Here is a 24,106-nt window from a genome sequence, read left to right on the forward strand (position 1 = left end):
TGTTTCGATTGAGGCTCTCTTGGCTCTTGGCTCGACCTCTGCACCTCTGACTTGACCTCTGCAGCCTGTGACCGTAAGTACCCTGCAGCAGCTTGCGAAACTCCCTTGACTTTAATAGTGGTTGAGGCTTTGGGGAAGGGAACTTGATGTGTGTTTTGTGCTATTGCTAAAACTGTGTAACCATAAGATTTTCCGTTGTGTCCGTTATAGTACTTTTTGAATAGACTTAGTTTGTGTTAGAGTTTAAGATTTTATTATATTTTCTTCTGTTGATGATTTTGACCTGGGTTTTGCAATAAACCTTGATTTGCTGATAATTGGAGTCGTTTAAATTCTTCAATCTTTCACCAGCGATCTCTGACCAAGTCATTGTTAAAATATTCCTCACCTTAATTCCGGGTTCAAGAATCAAGGGTCATCTTGAGCGATTCACTCAGGACAGACTGCTGGTTAGGTAATAAACAGCAGTGTCCTATTCTCTCTCTTGGGAAAGCTACTCTAGCGAAGTAGGAACCGGGTGGGTGTTGCACCACCGGCAAGAGAGAGAATCACCTGGGTATTGGTAGGGGTCTGGAGATCTGTGTGATATAAGCCTCAGGCTGCCGGTTAGGGATAAACGGCAGGCTTGATTCAGTGCTCTCTTCAGTGGAAGTGTCCCAGTGCGGCATCCCCTGGCCTCTGAAGTTTCAGTGCCAGCTGGAGAGAGACACACACAGATACTCAAACCCCAGATATCGGCCCAGTAGTGGAGTAGCAGAGATGGCACCCTCTACACTGGCCTGTCCGAACTTACCTGAGGCAGCCAATTAAGGAGTGTGTCCAGCTAAGGACAGAGAGAACAGGTACCCAGTTAGCAAATGGGAGGTCCTGACACCATGTCCTGCCGACAAGCTCACCTGCTGTGTAATCTTTAGGGCTCCTCAAAACGGGGACTCCCTTTGAAAATATACAAAATTGTTAAAGATGATTTGTTACCACAGCTTCCAGTCCATCATTCTGGATGGGAACACACTTCATGGGATGGCCTATGGACCACTGATTGGCACCTCATTCACTACCTTGATCATTCACTCCCTCCACCACTGCTGCAGTGTGCAGCATCTACAAGATGCAAGAGCATCTTATCAGGGCTCCTTCGACAGCCCCTTCTAAACCTCCAACCTCTGACACTTAGGAGGAGAAAGGCTATAGATTCATGGGAACACCACCACCTGGAAGTTCCCCTTCAGCCACTCACCATCCTGTCTTGGAACTATATCTCCATTCCTTCACTGTCGCTGGGTTAAAGTCCTGGAACTACCTTCGTAACAACACTGTGGGTGTACCTAAATCACATGGACCGCACTAGATCAAGAAGATGGGGCGGGATTCTCCACTCCCACGCCGAAGTGGCCGCGCGTCGTGAACGCCGTCGAGGTTCACGACGGCGCGGAACGGCCCCGGTCCCGACCGATTCAGGCCCTGACAATGGGCCAGTATCGGAGCTGCGTCATCTACCCGCGCCAGGCCTTGTCGCCCGCGTAAAAGCGGCGCCGCATAGATGACGCGGCCGGCGCCGCATAACGGACGTCATCCGTGCATGCGCGGGTTGGCCGGCATCAACCCACGCATGCGTGGTTGCCGTCCTGTCCAAATCCGCCCCGCAAGAAGGTGGGGGACGGATCTTGCGGGGCCGTGGAAGGAAGGAGGTCTTCCTTCAGAGAGGACGGCCCGACGATCGGTGGGCACCGATCGCGGACCACCCCACATTCAAGGTGAAGCCCGGTGCAGGATCCCCCCTCGCCCCCCCACAGGCCGCCCCCCCCCAGCGTCCACGCACCGCCCACGACTGCAGCGACCAGGTGTGGACGGCGCCGGGGGGAACCCGCCGTTTTGGCCTGGCCGCTCGGCCCATCCGGGACTCAGAATAGCGGGGGTGCCGGAGAATCGCCATTTTGGGTGTTTCCGGCGATTCTCCGGCCTGCGGCCTGCGAAACTCGACCGGCCCGTTCCCGTCGCTTGGGAGAATCGCGGGAGGGGGTCGGACCGGCGTCCCCGGAAATTTTGGCGGCCCAGGCGATTCTCCCAACCGGCGTGGGAGTGGAGAATCGCGCCCATGGTTTCACATCCTCAACGGCAATTAGGGATGAGCAATAATTGCCCGCCTAGCCAGCGACACCCACACCCTGTCAAAGAATATTTTTTTAGTACATAAAATTAATCAAAATAAGGAAGCGTTATTGCAATTATACAGTTCAATCAAATTTTGGATTCACTTTTAGCCATTTGATCAAAAGAAGGGAGCAAAAGCCTCAGAAAACCCAGAAATGGCGTCTTAGAATAATAACTGTGGTGATTATGTGAGGGAGTTTGGATGAAATTGGATTATATTCCCCATGATTAATATGATCTGATGAGGGTTTTCAAAATAATGAAGGGAACTGGCATAGGGGAGAGAAAATAGTCCTTCCATTTATTAAAGGAATCTAAAATTAATTAACATTATCTTGGAATTTTAATTTAACCAGTTAAAAATGAATCCAGGGGAGCTACTTCACATGAAAGGTTGTGGAAATACAGAACACATCTCTCCAGAAGGCCATGGATGCCAAGGCAATTGAGGCACTTAAAATGGTAATAGATGCTCACTTGCAACGTGAGGCTATTAACTAATATGAAGAACAGGCAGGGAATTAATATTAAAGAGGTAAAGCTGTCATAGCTAACAAAAACAAAACAGTGCAGCAGCCTCAGTGGGCCAAATAGTCTACTTCTGTTGCTGCAATGTGCGATAGTAGTATATCTAACATCCTGAGTACGCTTTGATAGCTCGAAGAGAGACAGTTTCTAAAACCTGCTCCAAGGCAATCCAGCCTTATTATCACGTGGCAGATTCATGGTGGCATTTAAAATGAGTTAGCTGGACAATGATTCAAGTTTAGTTAACTTGACATTGTGATTGGCTCCAGAAGCTTGAAGAATTGGCTTTGGGTGAGAAGAGAGAGAGAGAGAGGAGCTGCGCTTGAATCTGGAAAGTAATGACAGAATGTGGTGCATCACCAATCCACTGCTCCACATCATCATCCTTGGATTGTTAATGTGAGAAGTGAAAGGACCCCTGTATTGGTGTACACATAATAGCATTTTCACAGCTGAAATACCTGGGTGAAAGGGCATTGAGGTTAATTTTCATCTTGCCCCAGCCCAAATTATACTTGTAAACACGTGATAGCAAGGGTAAAATAAACAACTGCCGGAGTTTTAACCATTCTAATTTTCAAGTGGATATTAATTTAGATATTCTGACCGGAAATAACCTGGGGCCTAATGAATATATTCAGAAATGGATCAAAAGATTTGCCGGTTTGATTTTCATCACCATCAGTGCTGCCACGGCCAAAAATCATTAGGTTGGGAAATGGCCATTTCTCCCCGTAATTTTGAACACCTCTATCAAATCTCCTTTCAAACTTTTCTCCTGTCAGGAGAAAAGACCCAGTTCTGCCAATCCATCCACATAACCGAAGTCCCTCATTCCTGCAACCTCTCATTCTCTCATAAATATTTTCTGTACACTCTGCAATGCCTTCAAACCGTCCTAAATTGCAGTGCCCAGAATTGGACACAATAGCCTCAATTTTCAGGATCTTCAAAAATGGTGGTCAGGACCCAGATATGGAAGTTCCACCCCCTATTGTTGCTGAGGGGGAATGGGGGTGAAGCTGTGGCTCGCATATGTGAATCCAAAACTCAGCAGGGCCGAATTCAAACAGACCACATTTTTGCTGGAGCAAGGACCTTATCCACAGTGTGGGAGTTACAAATCGTTAGTGAAGTCCTAAATGTCCTTGAAAGGTGGATAGGATCTATAGAACCGTCAAACTGTTAAGCTATTTAAGTGACCAGCCCAATAAAACTGAAAAGACTGTGAGAGTTGGAAAAAAAAATGTCAGTAGCTGTTTGTTGGCCCAACCCTAAGGTTATCATTCTACCGTTATTAATGCTTATCGATTCTCCATAACCTATCATCACAGTTTGGAAGGGGTTGGGGGTATTGTAAGTTCACAGTTTGATTGATAGATCAAAGAGTTTATTAAATAATTAGTTGTCTTTGATGTGGAATTATGAATAGAAGTCTGTATGTTTTGATAAGTTATTAAGTATTTGAGTGAACTTAAATATTTTGAATGGGCTTTCATGAATTAGATTTTTTTCATATAGTGAACTCTATAATAAAAATACTGTAATAAGTATACTGAATTTCAGTATATAATTTGATTGTATCATGGCTTCTGAGGTCTGCCCATGGTGTATACTGGGTGAGTTGGCATGGAAGCTGTTAAGGAAAAGGATGGTGAGTGGATGTGATAAGTTGGCATTATGTTGGCATAGGGATTATAAGGGGCCAGGGGCTGGGTGGAAATTAATGCATTGGAATGAAGGGCATGAGCGAACATTAAAAGTGGGTGGGGGGAATGGATTAGCATTATTTGGCATGTATGTGTATCTGAAAGGCTGTTAGTGGTATAGTATTTGGAAAAATATTTGGACAAAGTCCCAGAGCACTTAGACAGGCTTTTTAACCAGCCCGCCTTAACACTCAGCAGACGGTATGGCCACCTTCAATCTGTATCCGGGAGTGGAGAAACTGACTCTATCTTAATCAGCACCCTGGAAAAAGATCCCGCCATTTGGGCCACTTAAACCGAGGTGGGCTCAGCAAGCTGACACGTTTCTCAATTCCTGCTGTCTAACTCAGAAACAAAGCTTCAGGTCAATATTCCAGATGAAACTTAATCAGTGTTTTATAAAGATTCATCATAACTACCTTGCTTTTTTTATTCTAAGGGCAGAATGTTCTGTGCAACCCTCCGTGTGCTTCGTTGCGGCAGAGACATCTTGCCATTGGCCAGCAGCTGGCACTCCTGGTCACACCATTCTCAACGAGGTTTCCTCTTTCCGAGGTTGAATGTACTGCTAGCTGCTGCAAAAGCCATGGTGGGGTGTGCCTTTGGCGGAACCGGAAGATCCTGCCGGTGTGAACACCCGATAAGTTCCGGCCTTGACTCTATTAATAAAGTCAGGATCCAGTGTGCCTTTTTAAATGCTTTCTCAACCTGTCCAACTACCTCTAATGACTTTTGCACATAGACGCCCAGGTCTCTGTTCCTGCACCCACTTTAGACTTGCACCCTTTATTTTATATTACATCACCTTGTTCTTCTTAGCAAAATGCATCATTTCACATTTCTCAGCATTAAATTCCAACAACAACAAATTATATTATATCATGCCTTTAAAATAATAAGACCTCCCAAAGCCCTTCAGGCAGCACTGTAAAACAAAGCTTAACACTGAGCTACATAAGGAGGTATTGACTGAAACCTTGGTCAAATAGGTGGAATTTAAGGAGTACCTCAAAATAATAAAGCAGGGTAGAGAGGCGGAGAGCCATAGGGAGGGAACTTCACAGCTTGGCTCCTACTGAAGGCGCAGCCACCATTGGTGGAGCAATTAAAATTGGGAGTGCACAAGACACTAGAATAAGATGAGTACAAATAGCTCAAAGGGCTGTGGCACTGGAGATCAGTGCAGGGATAGGGAGGGGTCAAAACAAGGATGGGAATCTTAAAATCAAGAAGTGCTTGACCAGGAGCCAATGTGGATTAACGATAATTGGGGTTAAGACAGAGGCAGCAGAGTTTTGGAGGATGTCAAGTTTATGGAGGGTAGACTATGGCAGACCAGCCAGGGAGGTGTTGGAATAATCAAGTCTAGAGGTAATCAATGCATGAATGAGTGTTTCAGCAGCAAATAAGCAGAGTTGACAATCAAGATGTTGTTTGAGCAGGAGCCCACATAGGCCAGTAAGCACATGGGTGATCGGGGAACGGGATTTGCTGCGTGTTAACACACAGGCAACAGTGCTTTGGGACAACTGCATGTTTCCCAAATTCCTCCAGCTGTACTGCTGAGTTTTTGGTTCAAAACCCCTGTGAAAATTAACCTCCATCGAGCCTCCCATTCATTGGTGTAAATTTCTGGAAAGCATCTTCTTGTAGTGACCTACCCTTGTACTGGGCAACACGTTCGATTGATTTAAACCATTTGGTTCAAAATTCTCTGGGCGGGATTCTCCAATCCGCCAGCCACGTTTTCCGGCGCGCTGCACCGGATTCGCCGTTCCCACAGCTGGTCAATGGGGTTCCCCATCGTGGCCACCTCTCACCGTTGGGAAACCCACAGGCGTGGGGGCGCTGCCGGAGGACCGGAGGACCCCACGACAGAGAATTCCTCTGTCCATCTGCATTTCTACGGCCTAAAATCGAGGAATCACATTGAAATGTTGAATCTATTTTGATATTCTCTTGGTGCAGAGGTTTTAGTACAGCAGTCCGGATAGCTAACATTCAGGAATGTGCCGAGACTGTCGAATATTTAATCACACAATAATGAAATCCAGGAGTGTACTGCACTGACTGACCCCTTTCTGTTCTGAACTGAAAATTGTCTCCTTTGCTCTCACACGAGCATCCTGGAAAATAGACAGAAACATTTAACGAGCAAAGACCAAAAATGAATCTTTAAAGTGCTTTATTTCACAGATTGCAAATGTTATTATGATCTGAGCCTCACTAACTGAAAGGGTAATAGGAACAGACTGAATAGTATCTTTAAAATGGGAGTTGGACATACAGAATCATAGGGCTGGGGTTTAGTGTGTCGAAGAGCTAGGGGTTGACTGGGGATGCGATGCCTGCAATATCGCATAGAAAACCCAGAGATATGTGCAGCACAGCTGCTTCTGAATCCAGCCATTTCATTAATATCTGGGGCGTCATTCTCCGACCCCCCGCCGGGTCGGAGAATGGCCGTTGGCCGCCGTGAATCCCGACCCCGCCCCCGCCGAAGTCTCCGCTCCCGGAGATTGGGCGGGGGCGGGAATCCGGCCGCGCCGGTTGGCGGGACCCCCCGCTGGATTCTCCGGCCCGGATGGGCCGAAGTCCCGCCCAGGAATTGCCTGTCCCGCCGGCGTAAATCAAACCTGGTATTTACCGGCGTGGGCGGGCTCCGGGGTCCTGGGGGGGGCGCGGGGCGATCTGACCCCGGGGGGTGCCCCCACGGTGGCCTGGCCCGCGATCGGGGCCCACCGATCCGCGGGCGGGCCTGTGCCGTGGGGGCACTCTTTCCCTTCCGCCTCCGCTACGGCCTCCACCATGGCGGAGGCGGAAGAGACTCTCCCCACTGCGCATGCGCGAGAAACTGACAGCGGCCGCTGACGCTCCCGCGCATGCGCTGGGAAACTGACAGCGGCCGCTGACGCTCCCGCGCATGCGCTGGGAAACTGACAGCGGCCGCTGACGCTCCCGCGCATGCGCCGCATTTCCGCGCCAGCTGGCGGGGCAACAAACGCCATTTCCGCCAGCTGGCGGGGCGGAAATCCCTCCGGCGTCGGCCTAGCCCCTCAATGTTGGGGCTAGGCCGCCAAAGATGCGGAGACTTCCGCACCTTTTTGCCGGCGCGATGCCCGTCTGATTGGCGCCGGCTTTGGCGCCAGTCGGCGGGCATCCCGCCGTTGGGGGAGAATTTCGCCCCTGATCTCTCGGTTTCTCATAAAGTTAGGCATCAGAGGGCATAGTGGTGACGCAATCTCAATTCCAGCATTTCAGAAGGAGTATAATGTTGGCAAAGGTGCGGTTGTCCACTTCAGCAGGAAAAATAGAAAAGGAGCTGTAAACATGCACTTTCACAGACTTAGGGCGCAATTTAATGGAAAAATACCTAAGTGTAATTTTGGTTGCGATTGGCACCTCGACGATTACGTTGGCGAGATCATGGTACTTAGTGCCCGAGATGAGCCCCTTGAGCTTCTAGCCATTACTGGCTGCCTCGCGGTCTGATTCGTCAGGCTCGCCTCAGCACCAACAAGCAGGACCAGCTTTTAAACGCTCCCTCACCACTTACTTAAGTCAACACACAAACATGGCAGCGCGCAGACCTGCTCCTCGCTTTCGGGATGCACACCTGGCCAGGCTTCTCCATACTATAGATGTAAAACGGGACACCCCGGGCTGGATTCTCCATTATTGGGACTCTGTCCCCACGCCAGCGTCAAAACTGTGGAGTTTTACTCCTGAAATTCCTGGATTAAAGGGACACGAATTCCCAGCAGGGGGCTAGCAGGGAACCGGAGTAAATCTCGCAGCTTTTGCTGCAGATACGGGCCCCTGCACTTCCGGGTCAGAGGCTGCGCATGCGCACGGCGGCGGCCTCCAGCGGCCGCGCAAGTTTCATGGACCACGGAGGTAGACCCACAAGGGAGACCCCCCGATCAGCCGCGCGCCTGTGGTAGTCACCTCTAACTGTATTAGATGTATATTAGATGTAGTATGGTAAGACTCCTGTACTAGAGGTACATGGGTAAATCCCTGCCTGCTGGCTCCGCCCAGTAGGTGGCGTATAAATGTGTGTGCTCACCGGAGCTGCTCCCATTCTGGTGGCAGCGACAGGAGGCCACACATCTTTGCTCAATAAAGCCTCGATTATTCACTACTCTTGGCTTTGTAGTAATTGATAGTGCATCAATTTATTGAGCAAAGATTTTTAAATGATGGATCTTCGCATCAAGCCTGATCGCCTACAGCTGAGCCCTCAAGCAGTCAACGCTACATCCGCTTTTGAATACTGGCTAGCCTGCTTCAAAAGCTACTTCCGAACATCCGCTGAAGAACCCTCGGACGCACAGAAGCTCCAGGTCCTTTATTCACGGGTGAGCCCTGACATTTTTCCTCTCATCCGGGATGCGCCCACTTACTCTGAAGCAATGGAGCTCCTGAAAGGACATTACGTTCGGCCGGTCAACAAACTATACGCCAGGCACCTCCTGTCCACGAGGCAGCAACTCCCCGGTGAGTCCCTAGATGATTTCTGGCGTGCCCTGCACATCCTGGCGAGGAACTGTGGCTGCCAGGCAGTTTCGGCAGTCGAGCATACAGAACTTTTAATCAGAGACGCTTTTGTTACAGGCATGGGGTCGGCGTACATCCGCCAGCGCCTATTAGAGGGGGTACGCTTGATCTTGCAGGAACCAGGCAGCTCGCGAACTCGTTAACAGCTGCCTCCCGTAACGTCCAGTTGGACGCCCCCGACCGCACGGCACCCTCATGGGCATCATGGGCCCCACCAGCTATCGACCCCAGCCCACCGCAAGCCTGCGCCGCGCGGCAGCCAGCCAACCCCGGGAGGCCCAAATGCTACTTCTGTGGGCTGAATAAACACCCCCGGTAGCGCTGCTCAGTGCGGAGCGCAACCTGCAACGGCTGCGGAAAGAAGGGACATTTTGCTGCTGTGTGCCAGGCCCAGTTGGTCGCCGCTGTTTCTAGGCCCAGTGTTCCTACACACCCCACGTGCGGCCCGTGGGTGCCACCATCTTCTTCTCCACAGGCCACATGCGGCATGTGTGCGCCGCCATCTTTAATGCCGCCCACCATGTGCGCCCCATGGGCACTGCCATCTTCGGCACCATTTTGGACAGCGCCTCGGGAAGCTCGTCTGGCCGCTCATCGCCTGCCACCACCGCTGACCAGCCCGGGGCCTCCCAGCCTCAGCCCAGCTCGCCTCGATCACCCACGACCAGCCACGGCCCCACAACCTCACAACCGCAACGACAATGGTGAAAATCGACGGGCACAAGTCTTCCTGCCTTTTTGACTCCGGGAGCACGGAAAGCTTCATCCACCCCACTATGGTAAGGCGTGCTCCCTCGCGGTACACCCCGTTACCCAGAAAATCTCCCTGGCCTCCGGATCCCATTCCATGGAAATCCGGGGGGTACTGCATCGCGACCCTCACCGTCCAGGGCGTAGAGTTTAGCAACTTCCGGCTCTACGTCCTCCCCAACCTCTGCGCTGCCCTGTTACTCGGTCTGGACTTCCAATGCCACCTCCGGGGTCTCACTCCCAACATGGCTGGCAGCTCCTGGACCCATCCTCCTTCGCAAACACGCGCGGACCCATATGTCGGACCCATTGGTTGAAAGAGTCCAACTACTGCACGCGAATCCGCAGTACGCCTACGTGGCACACCCCGACGGGCGCCAGGACACAGTCTCCCTCCGGGACCTGCCACCCACTGGATCCCCACCCACGGCCCACCACCCGACCACCCCCCCCCACTCCGGTTGCCCCTGCGCCACTCACCCTCCCCCCAGCGCACCTCACCGCAGCTTCCGCCCCGGAGGATCCGTCCTCCCACTGGTTCCACTCGGGGGCGATGAAGACGAGGACAACATGCTCCCGGAGTCACAGGTGACCAAGCCAGCGCCCGCATCACCACCAAGACCGAGGCGATCACAGCAGAGGATTAAGGCCCCCGACAGACTGAACTTGTAACTTTTTCCACCACCCCCGCCAGACTCTTTTCTTAACAGGGGGTGAATGTGGTAGTCACCACTAACTGTATTAGATGTATATTAGATGTAGTACGGTAAGACTCCTGTACTAGAGGTACATGGGTAAATCCCTGCCTGCTGGCTCCGCCCAGTAGGCGGTGTATAATTGTGTGTGCTCGCCGGAGCTGCTCCCATTCTGGCAGCTGCTACAGGAGGCCACACATCTTTGCTCAATAAAGCCTCGATTATTCACTACTCTCATCTTTGTAGTAATTGATAGTGCATCAGCGCCTGACCTGAATCCCCGCACGAACATTCCCCGGCCGCCTATAATGTCCCGCCTGGCCTTCGAACCGCCCGCCCCCGACCAGGGCGGCTGCGAACTGAGTCCGCAGCCATCACGCGCGTATCCAGAGCGGCTGGACCAGGTTAGATCCACGCTGTCGGGACTTCAGCCGGTCAAGGGGGGGTTAAGAGCGGGCCTCTGGAGGAGGAGGCGGCACAGGGTACTCCCTGGTGACGCCGCTCTCGGTGCCCCTGGAATCGCCGAACCAGCGCCAGTCCCGATTTCTGTGTCGAACGGGATTCTCCGCACCGGCGCCAGCCGCGATTTTGGCGTCGGGGTGCCGGGAATCCAGCCCCCTGTTCCCCCCAGGGAATGGAGGACCAGCAGCAGGCCATGAATACCATCTGGGAGGCAGTGGCAGTGACAGTCAGTGTGGGCAGCATGACCAGGAAGACCAGCGTCCAATGTCGGAAGTAGACCAACGACCTCCACCAAGCTGCAAGGGTAAGTTACCACCTCTCTCCTGGCATCAGCTCCACCTGACACCTCTCAAATTCCCAATCCCTCTCCCCACAAATCACAATAACACCTCACACCCTCCCCACAACCAGTCTGAGTGCTTGTTCCTCAGCGCCCCCTGACACCCACTAGCACATCCCCTTCATGTCCAATTGCTGTTCCCACATATGCCGCCTGCCATAGACCCCCCAATCTGTCAAGCGCAGAGCTCTCAAAGCCCTCACTTTGTCCCCCCAGGAGAATATAGCCCATAAGCGGGAAAGGGAAAAGATGGCTGGGGGGTGTACCAGGGATATGAGTCCTCATCCCTATGAGGAATAGGCCCTGTAAATCGCGCAGTTGTCCGAGGAGAGAGCAGTCAGCGACAGTGAGGTTGGCCTGAGCTCCAGAGGTGAAAATCCATTGCCCCTCCATCCAGATGATCTGTCTCAAGTGAGTTGTTCATGTCAGACAAGCTTATCCTTCCCTCTCACTGACCACATGTCCATTCTCTCGCAGGATCACCATCTGATGAGGCCGGCCATCTGGAGTCACCCTTCCCACCCCACCACCCCCACTCCCCCTCACCCTCCCACCCCCACCACCCAAAAGGCCACATCAGAGGAGAGCTCCAAGGAGACCACCATCAAGGGGTCAATGCTATCACCCTCACCTTCCAACAGCGCAGAGCCACACACCTCGGTGGGTGACATTAATGGACAGGCCTCTGGGGCACAATGGCGAGCACCACACAGTTGCTGATGCACATCAGGTGGAGGCAGCAACATCCAAGGGAGTCAGCAGCCAGAGGTCTGCTGGATCCCAGTCAGATGCTAAGCCTCTGGACAAGATTATTCCAGAGCTGATACAGATGCTAGGACATGGCCATGAGATTCAGGAGGGAATGTCAGCAACATTACAGCGAGTGTATAACCGATTGTCGGAGTCCCAAAGGCTATGAGTTGATTCCGACAATGCGTGGCACTGAGGCCAGCACAGCTAAGTTGGCAATCGCAGTGGAAAGCTCGGAGCACGAGGTCAACATCTGGAGTGGAGGTGTCCAAGGTTTAGCTCAGTCTGTGACGACCATGACTGAATGTCTAAAAATCATATCCTAGTTGCTGAAGGACATTTCCTACACGCAGATAGACATTACCGAGTCACTGTAGAGCACGTCCAAATCGCTGAGGGAATGTCCCAGACGAAGGTGGCCCAGTCACTGAGGAGCATCACTGAGGGCGTCAAAACCATGGTGCAGACAGCGGGGAGGTGCCAGGACTGGCAGAGCCAGATGACACAGGCATTTCAAGCTCACTCCAGCTGCCGCTACTCCCATGGGGACCCCCAGAGCCCTATGGGCATCGCCAGGGAGGAGGAAGCGCTGGTGCCCAACCTGAGGCCTGCCCTCTAGGAGATAATGGCGGCCTCCAATTCCTCAAAATCCCCCCCTCCTGACACATCTCAAGGGCAGTGGGTATAACATGGTGATGCCTGTGACACCTGTAAGTCAGCTAGGGCCCTCCGGCTCCTGGTCCTCCAGAAGACATCCGCCAAGGGCATCAGAGGCAACATGGTCTGGAAAGCAACATGTAGCCTCCTCCTCGGATGTATACCCTTGAGTCTCACCTATATGTAGCAGTAGACCATGATCAAGAAGAGAGAGGATCACGGAGTGGGCACTGGGCAGGGGGTGTAGAAGGAGGGGAAGGGGGCGGGGTGAGCAGCCAGACAAAGCCTCACCCCATGAGAAACGAGTGAGGATGAGGGCCTGCCTGGTCGTCCGGGCATGCCGGAGCCTTGCGGCCGCCTGTCCTCCATCCTCCGGTTCCTTTTGTGGCTCTTCCCGGGCTCGACCCCCATTCCCTCCTCGTCCAGCTCCCCTTCCTCTTAAGATGAGTCCGCATGTCCCTCCTCCTCCACCATGTCACCCTTCTGCTAGGCAAGGTTGTGGAGGGCTCAGCAAACTACCACAAGGCCGGAGGTCCCCTGGCGATGTACTGCAGTGCACCACCAGAACAGTCCAGGGTTCATATGAGTTCAGCAGTCCTGAACTCATATGTCCCCTGAGCCCAGTGTTCCAGGATCCAGGTATCTTGGAAAAAAAATTATTTTTTCCGGCTACAGAAAAGGAAGGAAACAGCAACAGCAGCTTCCAGGTATTTGCAGCTATAAGTAACAACAAGCAGAAAACACAACCTGCAGCTGTGAAGTGCTCTTACAACAAACAGGGCCAATTCCTTATTAGCAATAGCCTTCAACTGTGAAACTTGTGGCTGCTCACAGTTAAAGGGAGTTAAAGTGGAAGTGTTTGGTAGAACAGACAGGCAGCAGCTATAGTTGCCCCTGTTATGGGTATCCACAATATTTAAAGGTTTCGATGGTAGCCATGGTGTGGAGATGCCGGCGTTAGACTGGATGGGCACAGGAATAGTTTCGAGAGATATTTCTTCCAACAGCGCCTGCAGGGTAAGGATGAGCCCTTTCAATTCTTCCTTACACATCTCCATATCCTCACACAGTCCTGCGGTTACGACACCACCTCCGATTCCATGATTCGGGGCCAGATCGTTTTTGGGGTCACCTCGGGCACCCTACACCAGCAGCTCTTAAAAATAAAAGGCCTCACCCTAGCCTCCGCAATCGAAACCTGTGTCCTGCATGAAAACGCGACTAGCCGCTACTCACAATTTCAGGCGGCCGAATCGGCGCGGCAGGGGTTCTACGTGGCCGGATCGGCGAGGCAGGCGTCCTACGAGGCCGAACGGGTCCAGGCGATCGAGTTCCTCCAGGCCCGCGGCCCGGGCGAGGGCCGCCATTTTGTGCGCTTTTTGAGGCCTCCCGCGTTTGTGCGCGCCAAAAATAACGTTGACACAGAGGGATGTGATGCGCAGGCGCGCTCGACGCAAGACCGAACTGCGCATGCGCGGTGGCACAACGAACGCCATGATGTCACGACATGCGGCAACTGCGGAGCCGCACATTCAAAGCGGCAATGTCCCGCAAGAAACCGACAATGCCTCCGCTGTGGCAAGATGGGCCACTACGCTGCCTGCTGTCGAGCAGCTCAACCTGCCAATGTTCCCCAATTCCAACAACCTCGCAGGGATGTGCGGACCATTCAGCCTCCTTACTACGAGTCGTGCCCAGACGATATCCAGACCAGTGACACAGACGACTGGGACGCCTTCCGTGTTGCGTTCATTGATGGGAACCGGATGTCTCCAGCCAGGACCCACCAGCCATTGCAAGTGAACACTGTCAATCCGGGTGATGAATGGTGTGCCACCCTAACGGTCAACCCAAATTCGTCGCCCACCTACTAGACTGGACTTATGAGCCTGTTTGTACATTGAACTCATAATACCACTGTGTTAATATGTTTCTGTTCTTCCTTGTCGTTACAGGAGTTCGTTTTTGTCGTTCAACACTTCCCTGTTCTTTGTTTATGGTACAACCTTGTTGTTATGTCGCACCCGACATCGCCCCTTGTATATAGTTTAGCCCCATGTACATGCTGTAGATATTGCGCACACACACACATTCAGCTGCACTCAGTACACATCTCTATTTATAACCACAGAGGCACATGTTCTTGTACAAAAGGGGGATGTCATGATATTCAGGTAAACATCATAGCACATACATACTGATGGGCAGATCAACAGACCAATCAACACACACACAACACCACAGCCAATCACAGGCAAGAGCATACACAGTACAAAACAGGGAACACGACACTTCCTGAGCATTCCAGCAGGAGACAGCTCAGGGCACAGAGCTCATAGCAAGCCACTCAGACATCCACCATCTGTTGAGTGCCACTCCAAGATAGTATTAGGAATAGGTCCACAGATTCTAGGGTTATGATCGAACCTCAGTAACCAGTTTACCACTGTAAATAAATGTTAGCAATAAAACTGAGTTGTACCATTCGCAGCCGTGTTGGTTCGTCTGTGTAGCAGAGTACCCAACACATCAGACATGGCCTCGAAAAGAGCCATTCAGAACTCCCTGAGTCTGGGCAAGAGCAGAACATGTGACAGGAACCCCCTGTCATCACTCGCACTTATCCTCCACCTCCAGGAAGAACCTGAAGAATTTAGAGGGCTACTGAGTTAGGGCTGGAGTAGCTTTTTGGGGGTCAGTGCAGATTCGATGGGCTTAATGGCCTCATTCTGTGCTGTCCTAGTAAGGTGAGCTCTGTGCACCACCTTGCGCTGCATCAGAGAAGGTGGAATTGATCCTGTGCAGCACCTCGCTCCAGAGTCCTCCCCCTATCTCCATGACCATCTCATCCTCCCATTTCCGTCCGGTCACGTCCAGTGGGGTCCTGACCTTTTCTCTGAGTCGTTCGTAGATGTCTCCACATTTGTCGTCCGCTAACCAGTCCAGCCCTACCATTGAGTCCATAAATGTGTGATGGATCTCTGGGGGGAACATTTTTGTCTCCTTGCGGAGGAGGTCACGCAGCTGCAGGTACCCAAGCTCGTTCCCTTTCCAGGATTTGGAACCCCTGTGAGAGTTCTCCCAGGGTCACCAGTCTATTGTCTATTTACATGTCCTCTACTCTCAATGTCCCTCTGTCCTTCCGCCATGTCCCAAATGGGGCATCATTCCTCACAGTGTGAACCTATGGTTGTTGCAGATGGGGCCTCGATGGACATCTCGCCAAATTTGAAATGGCACCCAAACTGGTTCCATGTCCTTTGTGTGGTCACTACCACCGGGCTGTGGTGTGTGTTTGTAGGGGGCCGGGAGTGGTACAGTGGCCAGCGCTCGAAGAGGCATCCCCCTGCAGGAGGCCTCCGCTATTCGGACCCAGTCCACCTCTGGTTCCTTTAGCCAGCCCCTCACCCTCGCCGTGTTTGCCGCCCAGTGGTAGAATAGGAGGTTCAGTTGGCCCAGACCTCTCACCTGTCACCCCGCTGTAAGATAGCCTTGTGCACCCTAGGGAATCCTTTTCCTCTCACCCCCTCGCCCCCAGACGAAGGCCATAATTGACTTGTCGACCCTGGTGAAGAAGGATTTGGGAATGAAGATCGGGAGTGATCTGAATACGAAGACGAACCTAGGCAGCATGTTCATTTTGACCGTCTGCACCCTTCCCATTAGCGAAAGAGGGAGTGAGTCTCATCTTTGCAGGTTCCTCTTCACCTGCTCCACCAGGCTGGAGAGGTTCCATTTGTGGAGCCTCTGTCAGGTGTGGGCCACTTGGATCCCCAGTACCTGAACTGGTTTGGGTCACTTCAAACGGTATTTCTTTCAGCTCTGCTCCTACCTCTCGGGTGTTCTTCCCCAGGTTGAGTTTGTAACCTGAGAAGGCACCAAACTACTGAAGGAGTCCTGTTATCTTTCCCATGCTGGATAGGGGGCTCAACAAATAGAGGAGCAGGTCATCTGCATAGAGCGAGACTCTATGCTCTCTGCCCCCTCTCCGAATGCCTGTCCACCACTCCACCAATCTATGGGAGATGGCCAGTGGCTCCATTGCCAGTGTGAACAGAAGCGGGGATAGCGGGCCTTGTTTCCTTGTGCAGCCGAAAGTATTCAGAGCTGATGGCAATTATCCATATGCTCGCCATAGGAATACTGTACAGGAGCTTCACCCACGCGGTGAACCCTGCTCCAACCCCAAACCTTTCAAGCACCTCCATGAGGTATCTCCATTCTACTTGATCAAAGGCTTTCTCAATGTCCAGGGAGATGATCACCTCTGGTGACCTCTCCCCAGATGGAGTCATTATTACAGTCAGCAGGCGCCTGATGTTCGCTGTTAGCTGTCTGCCTTTAACAAACCCAGTCTCCAAGCAACTCGCCAGTGCTTTCGCAAGGACTTTTGCATCAGTGTTTGAGAAAGATATGATTTGATTTGATTTGATTTATTGTCACATGTACCGAAGTACAGTGAAAAGTATGTTTCTGCGGCCGAGGGAACGTACACAGTACGTACACAGTAGACAAAAGAATAATCAACAGTGAACATTGACAAATGGTACATCGACAAATAGTGATTGGTTACAGTGCGGAACAAGGGGCCAAACAAAGCAAATACAAAAGCGGCATACGGCGTCGTGAAAAGTGTTCTTCCAGGGAACAGATCAGTCCGAGGGGGAGTCGTTGAGGAGTCTTGTAGCTGTGGGGAAGAAGCTGTTCCTATGTCTGGATGTGCGAGTCTTCAGACTTCTGTACCTTCTGCCTGATGGAAGGTGTCATAATATACACCAGTATATCATGGTGCAGACACACACTGATGGACACACAGTGGGACCAATCAACATACACAAAACCGCAGCCAATCACCAGTGAGAGCACACGCACTATAAAGACGGGGACATCAGAGTTCCCGCTCATTCGAGGAGCAGCTAGCTAGGAGGACAGAGCTCACAGCCTGCAACACAGACATTCACCATGTGCTGAGTGCATCAACTGGTTAGGACAAGGCAGAGGTCTTTAGTTAAAGCTAGTATTGTATAAACCCACAGTCTAAGTATGTTTAAACAGTTAATGATTCAATAAAATAGTGTTGCACTATTTCAAGTGTTGGTGACCTGTATGTGATTCAGAACACCCAACACATCATGATACCAGAAGTGGTTGCATACTAGCACTTCTTAGACCTACCTGCAAGTGATCTGCCTTCCGCCAGCATTCCGTCATCCGGCAACATGGACAACATCAGCCCCCCGCCGCCGCTCCGCATCGCCGGCAACCTCGGGGCCAACTGGAAGATTTTCAAACAGCGCTTCCAGCTCTACCTCAAAGCCACAGACAGGGAGGGCGCCTCGGACCCCAGAAAGATTGCTCTTCTCCTCTCCACGACCGGGGACCATGCCATCCATATTTTCAACTCTCTCACCTTTGCAGATGACGAAGACAAGACGAAGTTCAAGACAGTTTTCCTCAAATTTGACACTCACTGCAGCGTTGAGGTGAATGAAAGTTTTGAACGCTACATGTTCCAGCAGCGTTTGCAGGGTACGGACGAACCTTGATGAAAAGATGAATGAAATGAAAATCGCTTATTGTCACAAGTAGGCTTCAATGAAATTACTGTGAAAACCCCTAGTCGCCTTTCCAATCCTTTTTAACGCACCTCCACATCCTTGTGCAATCTTGCAGCTATGGGCCCACCTCCGACTCCATGATACACGACCAGATCGTTTTCGGTGTTCAGTCGGACCCCCTACGTCAGCAGCTCCTCAAAGTAAAGCAAATCACCCTAGCGACCGCCATTGAGACCTGAGTCCTACATGAAAATGCCACCAGTCGGTACTCCCATATACAAGCGGCTGAAACGGCGCGGCAAGGTCCCAACGAGGCGGAATGGGTCCAAGTGATTGAACAGTTCCAGGGCCTCAGCCTGGATGATGGCGGCCATTTTGCACGCTTTTCGCGGACTCCCGCACTTGTATGCACCAAACGAGGGGATGGCGACATGGAGGAACGCAATGCGCAGGTGCGCACCACGCAGGACCGCACCACGCATGCGCAGTGGCACAGCGAACGTGCTGACGTCACGACGTGCGGCAACTGTGACTCCACCCATTTAAAGCGGCAATGCCCCTAAATCTCGACAATGCCTACAATGTGGAAGAGTTGGCCACTATGCTGCCTTCTGCCGAGCAGCTCAGCCTTCCAATTCATATCGCTTCAGCCAGCCTCACAGGAATGTTCTGGCAATTCAACCCACGGTCATCGAATCCGATTCCGACCTCCCACACAGCAGTGAAACCGAGGACCCAAAGTCGGTTTCGTCACGAAAAAAGGCTGTCCCCAAAGCAAAGACACCAGCCGCTGTCGGTATACAGCATCGATCAAAACGATGAGTGGTGTGCCACCCTGATGGTCTCAAATACGATTCCGCCTGGACACTGGTGCCTCCGCCAATTTCATGGTGTGGTCTGCTTTCCAAAGCCTTTGTGTCAAACCACCCATTCTCCCATCGGCCTGCCAGCTATTGGACTACAATGGCAACATCATTCCTACTACCCGCTCATGCCAACTTGAAGTGACGCACAAGTCACGAAAAGCCATCCTTCCTTTCGAGATCGTGGGCTCCTCGAAGCATTCTCTGCTTGACGAACAGGCAAGTAAATTGCTAAACCTTGTTCAAAGAGTTCACTCTCTCTCTCCTGATGACACGTCTGCCTTCCAGGATGTTGACTTCAGGGCGCAACTCAACGCCATCATCGACAAGCACCACAACATCTTCGAAGGCATGGGCACGCTCCCATACACTTACAAGAGCATACTCAAACAGAACGCCACGCCTGTAGTGCATGCACTTCGCAGAGTCCAAGCACCCCTCAAGGACCGCCTCAAGGAGCAGCTACAGGACCTCCAAGACCAAGGAGTGATCTCCAGAGTTACAGAACCAACCGACTGGGTCAGTTCCATGGTGTGCGTAAAGAAGCCTTCCGGCGAGCTCCGGATCTGCATTGACCCAAAGGATCTGAATCGCAACATAATGAGGGGGCATTACCCAATCCCCAAGCGCGAAGAGATCACATGCGAGATGGCTCGGGCCATGCTCTTCACCAAACTTGACGCCTCGAAAGGATTCTGGCAAATTCAACGATACAGATTCAGCAGGAAACTGTGTACCTTTAACACCCCTTTTGGCAGATATTGTTACAACAGGATGCCGTTTGGGATCATATCGGCGTCAGAGGTATTCCACAGGATCATGGAACAAATGATGGAAGGTAATGAAGGTGTTCGCGTCAATGTTGACGACATAACCATTTGGTCCACCACTCATAGTCAGGAGCATATCAGTCGCCTCCAGCGCGTGTTCAAATGCATACGGGAGCAGGGCCTACGCCTCAACAGAGTCAAATGCCCCTTCAGCCAGACAGAACTCAAGTTCCTCGGGGACCACATCACCCGGTTGGGTGTGCGGCCGGATGCGGACAAGGTAGCTGCCATCACAGCCATGAAAAGGCCAGAGGACAAGAAGGCGGTCCTCCGATTTCTGGGCATGGTCAACTTCCGAGGGAAGTTCATCCCTAACCTCGCCTCTCATACCACAGCTCTCAGGAACCTGGTCAGGGCAGCACGGTAGCATTGTGGATAGCACAATTGCTTCACAGCTCCAGGGTCCCAGGTTCGATTCCGGCTTGGGTCACTGTCTGTGCGGAGTCTGCACATCCTCCCAGTGTGTGTGTGGGTTTCCTCCGGGTGCTCCGGTTTCTTCCCACAGTCCAAAGATGTGTAGGTTAGATGGATTGGCCATGATAAATTGCCCTTAGTGTCCAAAATTGCCCTTTGTGTTGGGTGGGGTTACTGGGTTATGGGGATCGGGTGGAGGTGTTGACCTTGGGTAGGGTGCTCTTTCCAAGAGCCGGTGCAGACTCGATGGGCCGAATGGCCTCCTTCTGCACTGTAAATTCTATGATGAGGAAGACGACAGACTCCCAATGGCTTCCTGCCCATGAGAGCGAATGGACAGAACTTAAAACCAAACTTACCACAGCCCCAGTATTGGCCTTTTTTGATCCAGCGAAAGAGATAAAAATTTTGACCGATGCCAGCCAATCTGGCAATGGGGCAGTGCTCCTGCAACGCGTTGAGGCCTCATCATGGGCCCCCATTGCATATACGTCACGCGCCATGACCCCCACGGAACAGCGCTACGCGCAGATAGAAAAGGAGTGCCTGGACCTGTTGACCGGTGTCGTCAAATTTCATGATTATGTGTACGGCCTTCCCCAATTCACCGTCGAGACCGACCATCGCCCGCTGGTCAATATAATACAAAAAGACTTGAACGACATGACGCCTCGCCTCCATTGCATTCTACTCAAACTCCGACGATACAACTTTCAGCTCGTATACACCCCGGGCAAGGACCTGATCATAGCCGGCGCTCTGTCCAGGGCAGTCAACACCCCGTGTGACCCAGTGGGGTTCGTCTGCCAGGTTGACGCCCATGTGGCCTTCGTGGCCTCCAATCTACCGGCCACGTATGAACGCCTCGTCCAAATTTGCCGCAAGACTGCAGCTGATCCCCTGCTACAGCGTGTCATGCACCACCTAACAGACAGGTGGCTCAAGGGCCAATGCCCGCAGTTCTACAACATCAGAGATGAACTGGCAGTAGTCGATGGTGTCCTCCTGAAGCTGTACCCCATTGTTATCCCGCACAGCATGCGCCAGCTCAGCTACACGAGGGCCATATTGCCGCGGAGAAGTGCCGCCGACAGGCCCGAGAGGCAGTGTACTGGCCCGGCATCAATGACGACATCGCCAACACAGTGCTCAACTGCCCCACTTGTCAGCGCTTCCAGCCGGCCCAACCACGTGAGACTCTACAGCCCCATGAGTTGGTCACGTCCCCTTGGTCCAAGGTCGGCATCGACCTGTTCCATGTGCTGGGCAGGGACTATGTCCTGATTGTAGACTATTTTTCAAACTACCCGGAGGTGGTACGTTTGCACAACATCACATCGTCTGCAGTCATCCGTGCCTGTAAGGACACCTTTGCTCGTCACGGCATCCCACTCACGGTGATGTCGGACAATGGCCCCTGCTTCGCGAGCCAGGAATGGTCCAACTTTGCCAGGAGGTACAATTTTGTGCATGTGACATCCAGTCCCCTGTACCCCCAATCCAACGGCAAAGCGGAGAAGGACATCCACATAGTCAAACGGCTCCTCTGCAAGGCTGCCGATGCAGGATCCGACTTCTACCTTGCCCTGCTGGCCTATCGCTTGATCCCACTGTCCACTGGCCTGTCACCAGCCCAGCTGCTCATGGGTCGCACCCTGAGGACGACGGTGCCGTCCATTCACGTCCCAGACCTCGACCACGTTTCGGTCCTTCAACGAATGCAACTGTCTCGTGCACAGCACAAGGCGACTCATGACGCCCGTACAGCTGATCTCCCTGCTCTGGCTCCAGATGACAATGTCTGCATCCATCTTCTGGATGGTGGCTGGTCTGCAACTTCGGCAGGTGGTTCTTCGGCAGGTGGCTCCCCGCTCGTTCCTGGTTCGTCTACCGGATGGTTCCATTCTGCGCCGTAATCGGCGTGCCCTTCGTCTCGTTCCACACTCGCTACGTGATCCTCCGCCAGTGCCACACCCTCCTGTTGTCCCTGACCTGGACTATGCAGAGATTCCGGTTACTCTGCATCCTCCTCACTCTGACGCAGTCCAGCCCGCTCCTCAGCTGGTGGCTCCTGACCCACCCTTGAGGCGGTCAACCAGAATTTGTCACCCACCTCAGAGACTTAATTTGTGAACTTTGCACTAATGGACTCTCTGGTCTGTTCTGTTCTTCCGTTTAATCGTTCAAGTGGTTTGTATATAGTGTTCATCTCATTATTTGTGTAACACACTGTTTTTTTTCTGCACCAGGCACCTTCGCATGTAAATAGCTTAGTTTTATGTACATAGTCCTGTAAATATTTTGCACACACGTAGTCAGGAACATTCACCACACACTATTTATTGTCACGCAGGCACATTTTTTTATATAAAAGGGGGGATGTCATAATATAGTATATCATGGTGCAGACACACACTGATGGACACACAGTGGGACCAATCAACATACACAACACTGCAGCCAATCACCAGTGAGAGCACATGCACTATAAAGACAGGGGACATCAGAGTTCCCGCTCATTTGAGTAGCAGCTAACTGGGAGCACAGAGCTCACAGCCTGCAACACAGACATTCACTATGTGCTGAGTGCATCAACTGGTTAGGACAAGGCAAAGGTCTTTAGTTAAAGCAGGTATCGTATTTACCCACAGTTCAAGTATGATTAAATAGTTAACCTTTTACTAAAATAGTGTTGCACTACTTCAAGTGTTGGTGACATGTATGTGATCCAGAACACCCAACACATCAGAAGGGTCTGGAAGAAGGCAATGCCTGGGTGGGAGGGGTCTCTGATAGTGCTGTCTGCCTTCCTGAGGCAACTGGAGGTGTATTCAGAATTAATATATGCTCTGGATGCTCCATAATCTGTCGGGTCTTTGTCCTTCGGGGATCAATGAGATTGAGGCCCTGGCCAGCTTGGGCAGCAGGGCCCTCTTTGACAGTGAGTCAGTGAACATCTCCCGCATGTCCGGTCCCGGGTCTTCCACTGACTGCATCGAATTAATGCATTCCACGATCTCGCCCAGCCCCAGCGGTGCTTCCGGCCATTGTTTCCTGTTCTCCCAACCACGTATATCCAGTCTGTTGAGGAACTCTTCCATCACATAGTCTCCTGCCGGAGGTTCGGAGGTGTGTAGCCCTCGGTAAAAGTTTGCAAAGACCGTGTTAACCGTGTTTGGATTTGCCACCATCCTACTATTTCTGACCCTAACTCTCTTTCGCGGCTGCTTGCTTTCATAACTGGTGGGCCAGCATGCCGCTGGCCTTGTTTCCATGTTAGTAGAAGGCCCACCCCCGTGCCTGGACGTGGTCGGCGGCCCGTTGAAAGGGAAGTTGCCAGGGTGGAGTTTGGCCACAGGCAAGAAGGTGAGAGCCTGCTGAGTTGCAGTTCCCCGTGGCACATGTGTCAACAACCCCCACACCACCGCCACACCACCCTCACCCACACCCTCTCCCCACACTAGCCCCACCCTCCCCCCAACACCACCCTCAGCTCCATACCACCCTCATTCCCCACCCTCAACACCGCCTCCCCCCCCCCCCACCCACACGTTCAACCCCACCATCGCCTCTCACTCCCGGGCCGCAGTCTAAGCATGCTGGAGATGGGGAAGTGCCATCTGGTGACCTCACCCCCAGCTAGTGCCACAGCTGGAGCCGACACCCACGTGAGCCGAGAAGTAACGAGGGGAGCAGCTCAGATTGCTGCCCTCCACCGGATACGCAGGGCACCCTGGAGCTCGGGTCAGAGGATCACACTAAGTCACAGCTGCCTCCAACACCCTCCACCATCCCAGAGACACTCACCTCGGTTGGACACTTTAGTGAAGAGGTTCCTG

The sequence above is a fragment of the Scyliorhinus torazame genome, chromosome 3 (assembly GCF_047496885.1).
Source record: "Scyliorhinus torazame isolate Kashiwa2021f chromosome 3, sScyTor2.1, whole genome shotgun sequence".
In the NCBI taxonomy this organism is placed as follows: Eukaryota; Metazoa; Chordata; class Chondrichthyes; order Carcharhiniformes; family Scyliorhinidae; genus Scyliorhinus; species Scyliorhinus torazame.